Consider the following 15,787-nt stretch of genomic DNA (forward strand, 5'->3'; position numbering starts at 1 on the left):
CACTCTCAGCCTTAAAATGTTTCTCCTCTGACTCAGACAGTTGTCCCACTGTGGGGATCAGACCCCCTGCTTCAGTTCCCTCATCCACCAAGGGCAGGTCCAGTCCTACTAACACTCTTTTGTTTTTTCCCCCTAGGTCCTTCATCCTACCAAGTTTTGCATGGTTCTATATATTCTTTTGGAGAAGGCAATGGCACCCCACTCCAGTACTCTTGCCTGGAAAATCCCATGGACGGAGGAGCCTGGTAGGCTGCAGTCCCTGGGGTCGCGAAGAGTCAGACATGACTGAGCGACTTCACTTTCACTTTTCACTTTTATGCATTGGAGAAGGAAATGGCAACCCACTCCAGTGTTCTTGCCTGGAGAATCCCAAGGATGGGGTCGCACAGAGTCGGACATGACTGAAGTGACTTAGCAGTAGCAGTAGCATATATTCTTTTCTGCTAGTCAGGTACTCCTGTCTGCTCTCAGCTGGTGTTCTGCATGCACTTCTGTGTCTGAAGGTGTATTCCTGATGTATCCATGGAGACAGATGTACTCCATGTCCACTTATCCTCTGCCATCTTGTTCTCTGAAAGCTAGTTTCTTATACCAAACACTTAGCCACGTTGTGAAGGCAAAGGTAAAATTTTTGGAGGAAATTATAAGTACTATTGCAGTAAACACATGGATGATATGAAAGTGAAGCAGCTTTATTGCTGATATGGAGAATGTTTTGATTGTCAGAGTAGAAGAGCAAACAGGGACAGAGGTCCCTGAAGCAAAGTCTAATCTTTCCCAGAGCAAGGCCCTAATCCTCTTCAACTATTTGAAGGCTTGGAGGTGAGGAAACTGTAGAACAGTTTGGAGCTGGTAGAGGTTGGTTCAAGAAATTTAAGGACAGGAGCCATTTCCGCAACATAAAAGTTCAATGCGAAACATTAAGCACTGATGTAGCTGAAAGTCATCTAGAAAATCTAGCTAAGGTGTCGTTTAAAGTTGAAGATTTAGCTAAGATCATTAATGAAGGTGGCTATACTAAACAACAGATTGTCGATGTAGTTGAAAAAATTCTATTGGTTTGATCAAAGAATGTTCCACTGGAAAAAGATGCTACCTAGGATTTTCATAGCTAAAGAGGAGAAGCCAATGTCTGGCTTCAAAGTTTCAAAGAACAGGCTGACTCCTGTTAGAGGCTTAATGCAGCTGGTGACTTTAAGTTGAAGTCAATGATCATTTACTATTCTGACAATCCTTATGGGACTGTAAGAATTATGATCAATCTACTCTGCTTGTGCTCTGTAAGTGAAGCAACAGAGACTTAATGATAGCACATCTGTTAATAACACAGTATGCTGAACATTTTAAGCCCACTATTGAACATACTACTCAAAAAAAATATATTCATTTCTTAACATTCCTGCCCACTGACAACATGCCTGCTCATCCAAGAGCACTGATGGAGTTGTACAATGAGATTAATCTTGTTTTCATGCCTGCTAACACAACATCCATTCTATAGCCCATGGATCAAGGAGTCATTTCAACTTTCAAGTTGTTTAATTTAAGAAATATATTTTGTAAGGCTTTGACTGCGATAGATAGTGATTCCTCTGATGAATCTAGGCAAAGTCTACGTGAAATCTCCTGCAAAGGATTTACCATTCTAGAATATTATGATTCATGGAAGAGGTCAAAATATATCAACATCAACAGGAGATTAGAAGAACCCTCCTGCATGATTTGGAGGGATTCAAGACTTGAGTGGAGGAAGTAATTGCAGATGTGGTGGAAATAGCAAGAGAACTAGAATCTGAAGTGGAGCCTAAAGGTGTGGCTGATTTGCTGCAATCTCATGACAAAACTTTAACAGATGAGTAGATGCTTCTATTGGAAGACCAAAGAAAGTTGTTCCTTGTAGTGGAATATACTCCTGGTGAAGATGCTATGAAGATTGTTGAAATGACAACAAAGTATTTAGAATATTACATAAGATTAATTGATAAAACAATGGCAGATTTTGAGAGATCTGGCCCTAATTTTGAAAGAAGTTAAACTGTGGACAAAATCTTCTGTAGTATTGCATGCTACAGAGAAATCATTTATGAAAGGAAGAGTCAGTCTATGTGGCAGACTTCACTGTTGTCTTATTTTAGGAAATGTCAATAGTCACCCCAACCTTCAGCAACCACCACCCTGATCAATCAGCAACCATCATCTTCAAGGCAAGCCTGTCCACAAGCAAAAAGCTTACAATTTCCTGAAGGCTAAAATGAGGGTTAGCATTTTTTTTTTTTTAGAAATGAAGCATTTTAAAATTAAGGCATTTTTAGATATATGCCTTAGATATATTTTTTAGATATAATACTATCACACACTTAATAGACTAAATAGACCAGATAGTTAGGAATAGCATGCATGAAACGCCTAACCAGACAAGCAACCTGCGACTTCTTGATGATGAAGCACAAAAAGGGACATTGGGTGGCAGGAGATCACCGATGAGGTCCCCTTTCCCTTGGGACCTCTCCTGATTACTGTTGTGGCTACACCAATGTCGGTGACTCCAGAATTGTGGTCCCATTCTGTCCTACACCTCGAGCATGGGAAATAAGTTCCAAATGGGTAGGCTGCTACTGCTTTGTAATTTGTTTGGTTTTGCTATACAAGGCAAGGAACTCTTTAAAGGTGGCAAACACTTGCATGAATTCACTACAGAAGGTCATCTCTCTTGAAAATAACACTCCCACAGTGATCTTTAAGTGCAAATGCCTTATTATGTTGTGTAGTCATTATTTGTTTATGCATATGTTTCTCTCAATCTAGTATGTCTCTAACGTCCCATACTCTGAGTCTTATAATTTCATGCAATAATATAACAATAAAGATGACGATAATAATCCCTGAACTTATCCTCCTTGTGATCCACCCCCAGCAGCATTCTGAAGTCTGAATACTCTTCATGTGTGAAGGGAAAGACGTTTCTGAAGAAAGTGGGAAGTATCACTCTTTTTTTAAAAGAAAAAAGAACCAATTAAAAAAGAGGCATATTCAGTTGGCAGCCAAGAAATACATTCTCTTTAGAAAGCAGCCCTCTGCCAAGTTTTTGGCTTCTGTTTGTTGTTGTTTAAAAAATAAACACAATTAAGAAAGAAAATACAAGTCTTCAAAAGCACAGCTGAATATTTATGTTTTCCCTCAGAGACTTCTGGGCTTATTTCTGAGGATCTTACTTTGTTGTTGAACATCATAATAGTTAAAAGTCACCAAAATATCTCTGCTGTACCATTCAGCCTTGGAAAGAGGGGAACATGTTCATTTCATAATGCCCATCCCTTTCAAATTGTGCTGTAATTCCTCAAAATCTGAATATCAATATTATAATTTTCTCTTTCATTGCTGAAAACACACATGTTGTTCCAAAAAAATTCCAAGTTATCAAGTCTTACTAAGCAGTTGGGTACAGCTACCTGATACCATCTTAATACCCCAGATAAGCAGCTACACTGATGACAGGACCCCCAAAATGAGTTAATTAACCACTTGGGCTTGTTCATTCCTGAACTACCAAAATTCGCTTTGCCAGAGAGGTAAAACAAGCTTTTGCCTGTATGTCAGTGAAAATTCTCCCAAAAATCTTTTAGTTTGTGTGTGTCTGCTAATTCATTTGATTCGTGGGTTTGGGTTTGTTTTTTTTTTTTTTTTTTTTTTGTCTTAATTTCACATAGTTAGAACTAATTCCAATAGAGTTTGAATCGAAACTTGCTGTTTGTGACAACTTATTTCAAATTCTGGACAATACAGAGAGTGAAAACAATAGTTAATGAAAAGCACCTCAGCCCTGCTCTGAACAACATTCAGACTTCTGCTGTTAATCAGATGGCTTCTCCTGGCCGCCATCTGGCAGGACCTGATAGGACCATGTGCTAGTTGTCTCTGCCACCCCAGGAAACAGTCTCTCTAGGAGATCACTGCAGCTTGTATAACTGCCCATCATAGACTACTTTGTTTTAAAGATCTTCTTAGAGATTGGAAACCCCTTTGCAACACCTGGAAGGTTGTCTGGAAAGGTAATTCCCAGCTCTATGAATGTGTCATATTTTGATGCATGATAACAATTACTTGGAAACCCAAACCCCTGCATGTTATCTCTGCTCTAACAGGAATACTGCGAGGCAGGAAGAGGTGCAGTCCTCCGAGAGTGGCTGCTTTCCTTTGGCTAGGCAAATATTCATTTGGAACAAGCTCAGGCAGCGTTCACAAGTACAGAAGTGGGTGGATATGTGAGTGGTCTCTCACATCCACACATGACCAGCAAACACACATACACAGGCAAAGACAATACACTTCGCACACACTGTCCAGTGACAGACTCAGCACTCTGCACTAGTCTCCTTGTCTCTATGCTTTTCTATCCACTGCTCTGGCTTTAACTCTGTGCTTTGCTCACGTCATTTCCCAGATTGAAATGTTCCATGGTTTCGTGTTGTACAAGATAAAGTTCAAAACTTATCACTTAAAAACCTCCTCAGTGTGGTGTTGAGTATAATCTACAAAATAATGTGCACCCCACTCCCATCAGATGTCCAAGTTCTATCCCCCAGATCCAGTGAGCATGTTATCTTACCTGGCAAAAGACACCTTGCAGATGTGATTCAGCTAGTGTGAAGTGAGATAACCTTGAATGATTCCAGTGGGCCTAACAAAATCACAGGGCCCTTATAAAAGGAAGGCAGGAGAGTCAGAGTCAGAGATGTGATGACATAAACAGAGATTGGAATTAACTGCTCTGAAGATGGAGAAAAGGGCCAAGAGCCTGTAAATGCAGGCAGCTTTTTCTAAAAGCTGGAAAAACAAAGGAAACAGATTCTCCAGTAAAGCCTACCAAAGTAATGCAGCTCTGCCAAAACCTGATTTTAACCTTAGACCTATTGTAGACTTCTGATCTGCAGAACTGTTAGATAATATATCTGTACTATTTGAAGCCACCAAGTTTGTGGTCATTTGTTATAGAAGCAACAGGAAACAAATGCACTCAATCTTCTACCTTCTATCTTCCCATCTTCCTGAATCCTTGGGTAAAGCCATGCTTATCAACAAGAGTGTTTTACAGCCTGACTCTGCAAATCCTATTCATGCTCCAGGAGGACCTTCAATCCCATTGCTTTTCTGACCATGTGATTCCTACCTTCTCTGGACATCTGTGGTAATTATTCTGAAACTACCTTAGATGCTATCTTATTCATAGGCACTATACTGTAACATTTCCACTACTGCTTTGAACTAATATCTAACTTTCTGTGATTATATCTTTGTCCTCCTCCCTAACTGAATTTCAAGCATTCTGAGGATGGGATTATGTCATTTAAGTTTTTGTTGTATTCATGGCCCCTAGCATGGTATTGTGTACAGGAAAGAAAAAAAAAAAAAACACTAGATACTGTTAGGTTGGTTTTTGTAAAGTGAGATATATTAATAAAGTTGTAAAGAAGATATAAAATGTTCAAATAACCCCTGTTACCAGCAACTTCATAGGATTAAACCTGTCAGTGGGTATAGAGGCTCTCTCAACTTCTGAAGTAGCTTCATGAATGATTCTATTGGGGTGTGATTATTGGTCAACAATGAAAAATAAAGATATAGGTAAAACTGTTATGAAGATAAAAAGAAGGAAATGGTAGTAGACCTAGACAGGGCCCTAAAATCCCCCAAAGCACTTTACCAGATAACATGACATGCTCTAGTGCAGGTGTAACACAATAAAAATAGATTTAGACCTTAAATTTTAGGGCTTTTAATGAGGCATATGTGGCCTGTGTCCTCCAAGCTCTGTTCACCATGGACATTAGAGGGGAGAGTGTAACAGACTTTCCTATTTTTTTTTCAACCAAATCTCTCCAATAAATTGAAATCTACACATAAGTTCCTAAAGAATTGCAGTAAAAATGATAGGATCTGTTTGTTCCAGGGGCCTGCACATCAGCAGTTAGCCCACATTCAGGAGGCCAACTGCCTAGGTTGAAATCATAACTCCATCTCCTAGAAGTTGGGTAAACTTTCAAGTCTTGCACCTCATCTCTACAGTAGGGATAATAGGAATACCTTCTTCATTTGGCTGTGGTGGGATTAGATGCTAGTAAGCATGTGAATGTGAACTGATCAGTAGGGGATGTGAGTCTTTTGGAATGATTACTAGTAACTATTGTTCTGTCTGAAAACCTACCTAGGTCACTTCTATAAGCTTCTGGGGCTCAAACCAACTGAACTCACTTGGAGATTAATGGAGAAGGAATAGCTACTCCATAGGAGGAAATGGCATTGGGAAGAGAAGAATTTACTGCCAAGATTAAGGTTCAAGTTTTAACAGTAGATCTCAAGGCAACGTCAGGTCTATCAAATGCTTCCAAATCCATCCCATCCATGTCACTAGCATTTCCATATGTTCGCCTGTTGCCTGTGAACATGGAACTAGGGAGGATAAGCCACTCCCCCATTCTCTCAACTATTTGGGAGCCATGTACTTTTCATGCAGCAAAACTCCAATGTCATTCCCGAAACCATGGTATAAAACCATCATTTCCCTGGTTTTATAGATACAGAAATGTGCCTCAATGAAAGAAGCCAGATACTATAACCAACACATATGGCTTAACCCTATATGCATAAAGTCTTTAAAAAGAAAGCATAACATTAAACTCTAGTGTGAGAAGTCTAAAGAGTGGTTACTTTGGAGGGTAGAGAGGGGGGTAAAGAGGGGAAGTGACTGGAGGCAGCCTCAGAGGGGATTCTGATAGGTTGGTAATGGCTGACATTTTGGTTTGGCTGGTGGCTTCACAAACTTCTTTTGGTGATAATTCATTGAATTGTAAATTGACATTTTGTACATTTTGTGTGTCAACTAAAAGACTTACAAAAATGAGGTTCTGGGTAGTTAAATAATCTGTCCATGTCCACTTGAACAGCATGTGGGAGAGCACAGATTCACACTCTTGCACCAAAATGCATAGTCTTCCCCAAGGTCTGTTGCCCTTAAAGACACTGAATAAAATATGAGTCTTTTGCATCAATAGTAGGCTGTACTTTAGTCTAGAAAGTTTCTGTCTGCAGTTATAAATAAATATTTTAAAGCAAGATTCTTTTGTTGTTTTTTAACTAATGAGGGACAATGATAACATTTAAGATCCCATTATCTTTATATTCTTCCCATCAAAATGTATTTTCTCTGGCAGCATCCTTTTTTGGGTTGTTTCTAACCTTTGATTTAAATGTCACAAGTGCTTTATTGGCAAATCAGTGAATACAAATCAATATAATACAGTAATTCTGTTCACCTAGACCTATCATTCTGAAGTATTTGTCAGTCTTATTTATCTCAATTATGCTTTTTATATGCCTATATATTTTTCTTGATTTTTGATCTCTTCGGCTATACTATAAACCCTAGAAGGGCAAAGTGTATACCTAGTACTTGGAACAAAGAATAGGCTCAAAGAAGAGGTTTTGAGTGAATATTCCATTCTGGTTACTGTGTAGTTATTACATTCCAGACTCTGTACATAAAGTAGGAATAATGTGGCTGAGAAACTCATGTATAAATTTCCAACTATATTCAGAACTGATATGAATTATTATAAATAACCACCAATGTAAGTCAGAGCCACAGGTGTAATTCTTACCCCTGACTAATGTTCATAAAATAAATCATAATTTGAATTTGAGTAATGGTATTATAATTAACCACAGGGTTTCAAATAAATCATCCTTTGTGTTCCAAAGATTCTGCTTAGGTGGCTAGTTTTATCTTAGCAAAGCATGAGCATTTTCAAAATCAAGCCTTTCCTGACTCTTTCCTATTACATGAAGCAATAGAAATTTGCATCAACTTTTATTTCTCTGCCTAATTTTAATTTCCTCTCTGTAATATAATGAGTACTACATTTAGCTAGTGGTTGTCAAGTTAATACAGTTAACTGGTATCTGAGACAATCTTTTTGCACCTACACACCAGTGTGGTTGATCATACTATTCTAGTTCTCTAACTCATTCATCCTCTCCCACCTAACTCCAGCTTCTCCAGGGATAGCCACAGAGTCCCATCCTCAAGCTAACCTTTATTTTATACAATTCAAAGTAGAAACAGCTTGTGGGCATTTTCCCTTAGCATAGATTACATTTCCATTGGTGCTGCAGCCAGAGAGCCAAAGGGTGGTTCTTGCCCAAGAGCAGCACTGAACATATTTAGGACATTTTAAACAGAGTAAACACTGTACTTTGATTTCACAACTTCAGTAAAAGGGGTCCCCAGTAATAAATAATGAGCTAAATTTCAATTAGGAATATTGCACTTCATCATTTTTTAAAATTAATTTTTAATAGAGACTCACAAATTTCCATATAGCTGGGAAGTGTTAAATGTTAAAAACAATGAAGAATTCACACAGGGAGAAGAGTCATTCTTTTTTGAATACATCTTTTTAAAAAAGATATATGAGAAATTTAAATGCAAATTCATGTCCAAATTTAGAAGACTTAAAGTGAATATCTGTTTTTGCTAAATAAAATTTTTGTAATGGAGTACTAAGGACTGGGTCACAAAAAAGCAAGCAAGCAAGCAAGCAAGCTAGTTTCCCCTTGTGAATTTCCTTTGGAATTCTAAGGAGGAAATGTTGCCTTTTGTTTTGAAACTGTGGCTTTCTCACAAATTTCAATCTATTCCTATTCAGCTCCATCAAATGTGGAACATTTTAATTCTGCATAATTCTAGTTTCTTAGAGACGACTCTGAAGCCCCAGTTCTTTGGGGACAATCAGCGCCGAGACAGGGCAGAGAACAGAGAGAACCCTGTGGGCTAGAGGGGAGGGAGGCTTGGGAAGATTCAGTGAGAGAGAGGAAGATTTGAGCGCCTTGAATTTGGGTGGTAAGACGTAACTCTAAAATTTACTTTTATATAAAAAGAAATATTCAAGTGGGCAAAGCCCACAAGTAGAATGAGAAGCTAAAGTCAGACGCATGTTCTGACTGAAAGAAACTCTGTCTTTACTTTGTGAACTTACACGAGTTGTACAAAATAATGTGTGATCAAAGAGGCATCATAAATAATAGAAAGAATATAAGCTCTAGCATCAGACAGAGCTGTGTCTAATTTCAAAGGAATAGATCACTCACTGTATAACTTGGGTAAGTTAGGTAAATTCTCCAAATCTCAATTTCCTTATCAATTATATGGAGATGTTAAGAAGACCTGTATTTTTTCATTAAGGCTGTTATGAATATTAGGGCTAATTTATGTAAAATGTTCCAGCCACAGTCACTCATACAAAACAGTAATCTTCACTAATGAAAATAAATGATGTTGGTTAGGGTCACATTCAAGAAGTTGGGTAAGACCCAGTATATTGAATCCAAATCCTGGGCATTTTTCATGCGTCAAAGCTGCATCAGAATCTCTTTAAGCAAAAGGCAAATTAAGATTGATTCCTCCATTAAGTCTATAAATGCTGCCAGTCACTGATTCTAGATGCCTGTTCTCATTTATTACTATTCAAGGTTTTCCAAAGAGAGCTTCAGTACAGTGGATAGGGCTTTTTCCCTTCAAGAGTGGGTAGCAATTTCCTAATACTACTTTTGTCTATTTCTGTGCTGCTACTCTCCTCTCTGTAGTGATCTCTTTCTCTTTTTTGAGCTCACATTATTATCTTGGACAACATTTGCTCATCATCTTGTGTTCCAACCATATTCACTGAAGTAAGACTGAAGTTAGAAAGAAAGCTGAGAGGAAATGAGGCTGAAGTGAGTGTATTTAAGCAGCAAAGCTAAACTGCCTGGCAAATCACTGGCAAAAGATGCTCCAGCTAGAAAGAAGATTGGCACTTGGAAAGCATCCTCAACTTCATCCTCATTGTCACTAGCCTCGCTGAGTAGTCTCAGGAAAAGAGAACATTTGAAGGGTGGTTTATCATCTCTACATCTCATATTTCCATAATATGACATTCAGAATTTTCAAAAGCAAAACCCAAAATAGAGAGTTTTTCTTAACACATCTGACAACAAAACCAGACCTAAACAATCAATATAAAGCAACTAATATTTAGAGTTTTCTTCCCCCTTAGTCTTATATACTTTTGATGCAGTGTTTGCTTATTCAATGCTGCCTCAGACCCTACCAGGGTATTATATAATGTAATGCACATCTACTGTAACACTCCTCTAAAAATCTGAAAAATATAAAATTATAAAACGTATCTGCTCCAAATGATTTTGGATCTCTATAAATCAAAACACCATAGATTTTTTGTATTAGAAGTAGTTTTCCTTCCTCTTTTCACGGATTCATTTCCCTACAACCCCTAACACCCACCATATTAAGCTGACCTATATGACACTTCTACTTCAACTGTTGTCAACGTGTTGGAATAGCTGAAGTTCATCATCATAGGTGTTTTTCATCTCCTCTTTTTGTGTCTTTATTCACTTGGTGATTCTTATGCTTGGCTGTTCAGGTATGTGGGCTCTCTACTCACTGCTAGGATCACTCTCCATTCATTACTCTACCAAAACTTGCTTAAAATAATGATATGGAGAATGGTACCAGAATCCCTATTAAGGAAAAACCTTTTTTTTTTTTTTTTTTCCCAGGGAGAGGGGAATACATTCTTGCAGAAAAGAAAGTGAGAAACCATGAGGAACTCAAGTAAGGAAATGAAAAAGTTAAGCAGTATTGCATGAAAAATTAGAGACATTTGTATTTTGGTTCTCAAGAGAGCCTGGAAAGAAGTGCAGGGGAGAGAGAAGAACTCAAGAGAGGAAAAAGAAACTGCATTATATTGGGAACAAATAACTGAAATATCCCTTAGCCAAAAGAACTTTGACTACGAAAACATGATTTTAGGTTGTTTGTTTGATATATAATGTGACTACTAAAATTTTTGTGAAGGCTACTACTATCCCAGGTATGCTTTATAGAAGAGGAGTTTAGGGTTGTGTGTGGCGGGGGGGCGAGTGTGTGTGTAGAAATCAAAGAAGGACCTGGCTTTCCTGTGTGTCAGTGTGAGAACAGAGACATTATATAGAGAAGTAGGAGCCTGAGGGTAGAGGTACCATAGAAGGATCAGTGCCACAACACAAGGAAAAATTAACTCAGCTAACTCAAAATGGACCTAAGACTCGGGAGTGAACACTATAAAACTCTTAGAGGAAAACAGAGAAGTAAATCTTTGTGACCCTGGATTAAGCAATGATTTCTTAGATATCTATTTCAGATATTTAGATAGCTAAAGCACAAGTAACAAAAGAAACAATTTGTAAGTTTGGACTGCATCAAATTTAAAAACTTTTGTGTACCAAAGCATACCATCAACACAGTGAAAAGATACCCACAGAATGATAGTAAATATCTGCAAATCATATATTTGATAAGAAACTTGTATCCACATGTATAAAGAAACTTTTCAACTCAATAAATAAAAAGACAAATGATATAATTAAAAATGGTAAATGGACTTGAATAGATACTTCTCCAAAGAAGATTTACAAATGGCCAATAAATACATGAAAAGAGGCTCAACATCATTAGTCAGTAGAGAAATACCAATCAAAACTGTAATAAGATACCACTTCACATCCCCTAGGATGGCTGTAATGAAGAAGGCAGACAATAACAACTGATGGCAATGATGTGGAAAAACTGGAATCCACATACACTGTTGGTGGGAATGTAAAATAGTGCAGCTGCTTTGGAGGCATTTCCTCAAAATGCTAAATAGAGTTATCATATGAACCAACAATTCCTTTCCTAGGAATATGCCCAAGAATTGAAAATGTTTGTTTACATAGAAGCTTGCACATAGATGTTCATACCAGTATTGTTCATTATAGAAAATGGAAACAGTCCAAACGCCCATAAGCTGATGTGGTATGCCATAGAATAGAACATCATTTTGCCATAAAAGAATGAAGGTCTGATACATGCTATGATATGAATGAATTTTGAAAACACTTCTGTAAAGTGAAAAGACCAGACATAAAAGGCCACATATAATTCCACTTATATGAAATGTTCAGAATAGGCAAATCTATAGAGACAGAAAGTAGGTTAGTGTTTGCCAGGATAGGATGAGGGGAAATGGTAACTAGCTAACTGGGACAGGGCTTCTTTTGAATGATGAAAAAGTATATTGGATTTAAACAGTGGTGATGGATGTATAACTCTGTGAATACTAAAATCTATTTAACTGCACACTTTCAAAAGGTAAATTAGGACTTCCCTGGTGGTCTATTGGTTAGAATGCCTTGTTTCCACTGCAGGGGGCATGGGTTTGATCCCCTATTGGGGAACTAAGATCCTGTATGCTTCATGATGTGGCAAAAAAAAAAAAAAAAAAAAAAAAATGACCTTTTTGGTATATGAATAATATCTCAACAAAACTGTTACTTAAAAAGTGCTTTAGGAATTTTTTTAGGTTTTTGAAGAGGGCTTTGGATTTGAATCAATGCAGACGTTTTTTCTATATCCTGAGAGGAAATGAAGTACTCAGGTGGTATCTGGCTTATAATGGTTGAAGAGTTTCAACGGTAAGCATTATTCAGGGGGGGCCCACTGTTACCCATCATTATTAATATTTTCTATGGAAGCTATGATATTGAAGGGATTGGGAACATGAATTGAGGCTACACATGATCTGCCTTCTCATATTCTCACTTTAAAAGTCTAACCCCAGACCCTGATGCTGGGAGGGATTGGGGGCAGGAGGAGAAGGGGCTGACAGAGGATGAGATGTCTGGATGGCATCACTGACCTGATGGACATGAGTCTGAGTAAACTCTGGGAGTTGGTGATGGACAGGGAGGCCTGGCGTGCTGCGATTCATGGGGTCACAAAGAGTCAGACGCGACTGACTGAACTGAACTGAAGATGCCTCATCATTCATGTATATGTGTTTGTGTGTGTATGTGTTGTGTGTCTGTAATACCTTTGGCTCTTAAAATACTGTGGTTTTTATGCTTTCAATAATTATTATTTCCAACATTAAAGATTAAATAATTGAGGCCTCAGTGACATTTTAAGTGACATAGAAAGCAACCCCAGAATGTGAGCCTGTTGAATCATAGCCTAGTCCACTTTACATCTTGCTATGTACAACTATTTCTTAATTCAAAGAACTGACTTTATCACATCAGTGACAGTTTGTGGGTGGTTAATATTAACAAAGACCTTTCTTCCTTAGTCTTCTTATCATACTGACAAGGACAATGCTTACTCTGCTTACTCTAGCCAAGTTAGCCAAAGTAAGGGAGGTCTCATTCATTTGCAAAAGCATTTAATTTCTAGTAAACATGACTCATTCTTAGGCAGTCCTCCTATTGGTTTCTGTTTATATATATTTATATATATATATAATATATATATATTTATATAAATATATATATTTCAAATCTTATCAACTGTACCTACATGAGAAGGTAGAAACTATTAGGCAACTAATACCCTCCACTTTATAAGACACTTTCTTTTAAACCTTACCTATGAATTTAGGTCATTCTCACTAAACTCAAATTTATGGCATCTTTAAATTAAGAAAAAGACTACACTCACAGGCGATGCTTGTTAGCATTTCTTCCCAATTCTACACTGTGACACTGAAACAGCCGTGGTTACGTCAGAGGAATTGGCCAATGATATAAATTAGGGTCTTAATCCCTTCTTCCAACACGGGGTCATAATTATCTCCCATTGAAAAAAAAAAATTCAGACTAAAGACATTGAAGAAATACTACCAACTGTAACAAAAACGTCACTGAAAACAAAATTTAAAGTAAAGTTCTATAAACTGCAAAGCCTAGAACTGATCAATTTCAAAGTTGTGATAGAGTTCCTCACTAACAGACGAGAATTTTATAAAACAGTTGATGCTTAAAAGAACAACATTCTTGGTAAGTTAGCTGATTTACTATTCACCAAATGCCTGGCACACAGTAAGTGAACTATACACATGCACGTAATAAATAAAAAGGAATGATACTTAGAAAGATTACTGACTGCCTACTAACCAGAGAAACCAGCAGGCTAATCCAGTCATCATGATTTAAAAGAAAATTCTTTCTCTTTCTACAGCATGTTAATTTACTGAAGCATTTTCACATGCATTTTTTGATTGATGTAAAAATTTCCAGATATAAATGAGAAAGTTTTTTTTGTTTGTGTATTTGTTTTTAACAGGTGAAACATGAAATTTACAAAGATTAAGAAATGTATATAAAGTCAAAAATTCAAAGTTGATCACAGTTCCATGAGAATGAAAGACTGTTAATTTCTTCAGGAAGTGAAAGATAACTTCTGCAAAGGAGTTGCTGAAAAGAGTCATCTTACAGTATCATGCTATTTTGATTTCAAAATGTGTTTTAGGAGTAAAAAATGAATGATAAATAAATGATTCTTTAAAGGAAAAAGAGCTTATTACTTATACCACAGCCATTCCCAGGAAATACCTAGAAGGAAAATCTTTTAAACATCTACAGTCCTATGAACACCTCTAAACGCCTTGGAACACATATGTAATATGACCCAGGGCCTTAATCCAGAATGCATTTTTATTCACATCAGTAAGAAATGTTATATGTACACTTATCTAACATTGAATGGTCACAATTTCTAAAGAAGATCCTCTAATTAGTTGCAGTAGATAACTGGTGGTTCAGTAATAAAGAATCCACCTGCCAATGGAGGAGATGTGGGTTTGATCCCTGGGTCAGGAAGATTCCCTGGAGAAGGAAATGGCAATCCACTCTAGGATTCTTGCCTGGGAAATCCCATGGATGAAGGAGTCTGGTGAGCTACAGTCCATGTGGTCACAAAGAGTCAGTCATAACTGAACAACAACAGAGATCAATATCATGTAAGCTTTTAGGCCTGGGGAACCTCTCAGGTTCAGCTCAAAGGTTAAAGATGTAATCTGCATGTTAGGATCACCTAGGAGCTTACTTCAGCTAGCCACCTGCATTGTCTTGCCCAGCATGATATCATGGAAGGAACAGATTCTTGGAATCAGATAGGCCAGAATCTTTAAGCTGAACAACCCTGGGCATGTTACCTAACTTCTCTGTGCCCAGAGTCTTCATCTGTAAGAATGTAGACAACAGGTTCCTTGAAGACTACAGACCATCAAGTGATTAAGCACAGTGCCTAGGGAACACATTTTGGTGTCCCTTCTTTCCCTCCCTCCTCTCCCAAGCCTGATCTCCATTCTCAGCCTGGGACAGAACCCAAGGGGACTCTCATTTCATTGTATCCAGTATGTACTTTCATTGCAATTACTTAATGAGAATGGTCCCCTTCCAGTGTAGAGAAGACCATCCATGGTGAGATTTCCTGGATAATAAGAGAAAGGCAGACACAGATATGCTTGCATTCCTGGTGCAGAACAACTCAGCATGAGGTATTAGTCAAGAAGGAGCAAAGTGAACCGAGTATTATCTCAGAGCTAAACTTCAGGAAGTGAAGGGTTTGTCTACCATGAAAGAAAACATAGAACAGGGAAGCTCAACTTCTCCTTCCAGGAGGTCACACAACTAGTAATTTCTCAACTAGATTCACCAACATCCACACACAGGTGAAAGTACTTATGATGCCAGGGCCCTAGCCAGAATGTGCAAAGTACACATTAAAGTGAAGAGATTCAAAGGCATCCCAGCCTATCTCAGGTACCAGTTATCTGGACAGCAGAGGTGTTCTCAAAGTATGGAGCTCAGCCACAGGCATCTAAACATAAAAGATTTATGGGCCACAGGCTCAGAGCTTCTGAATCAGAGGGTT

This window comes from Muntiacus reevesi, chromosome 17 (assembly GCF_963930625.1).
Source record: "Muntiacus reevesi chromosome 17, mMunRee1.1, whole genome shotgun sequence".
NCBI classification, from domain to species: Eukaryota; Metazoa; Chordata; class Mammalia; order Artiodactyla; family Cervidae; genus Muntiacus; species Muntiacus reevesi.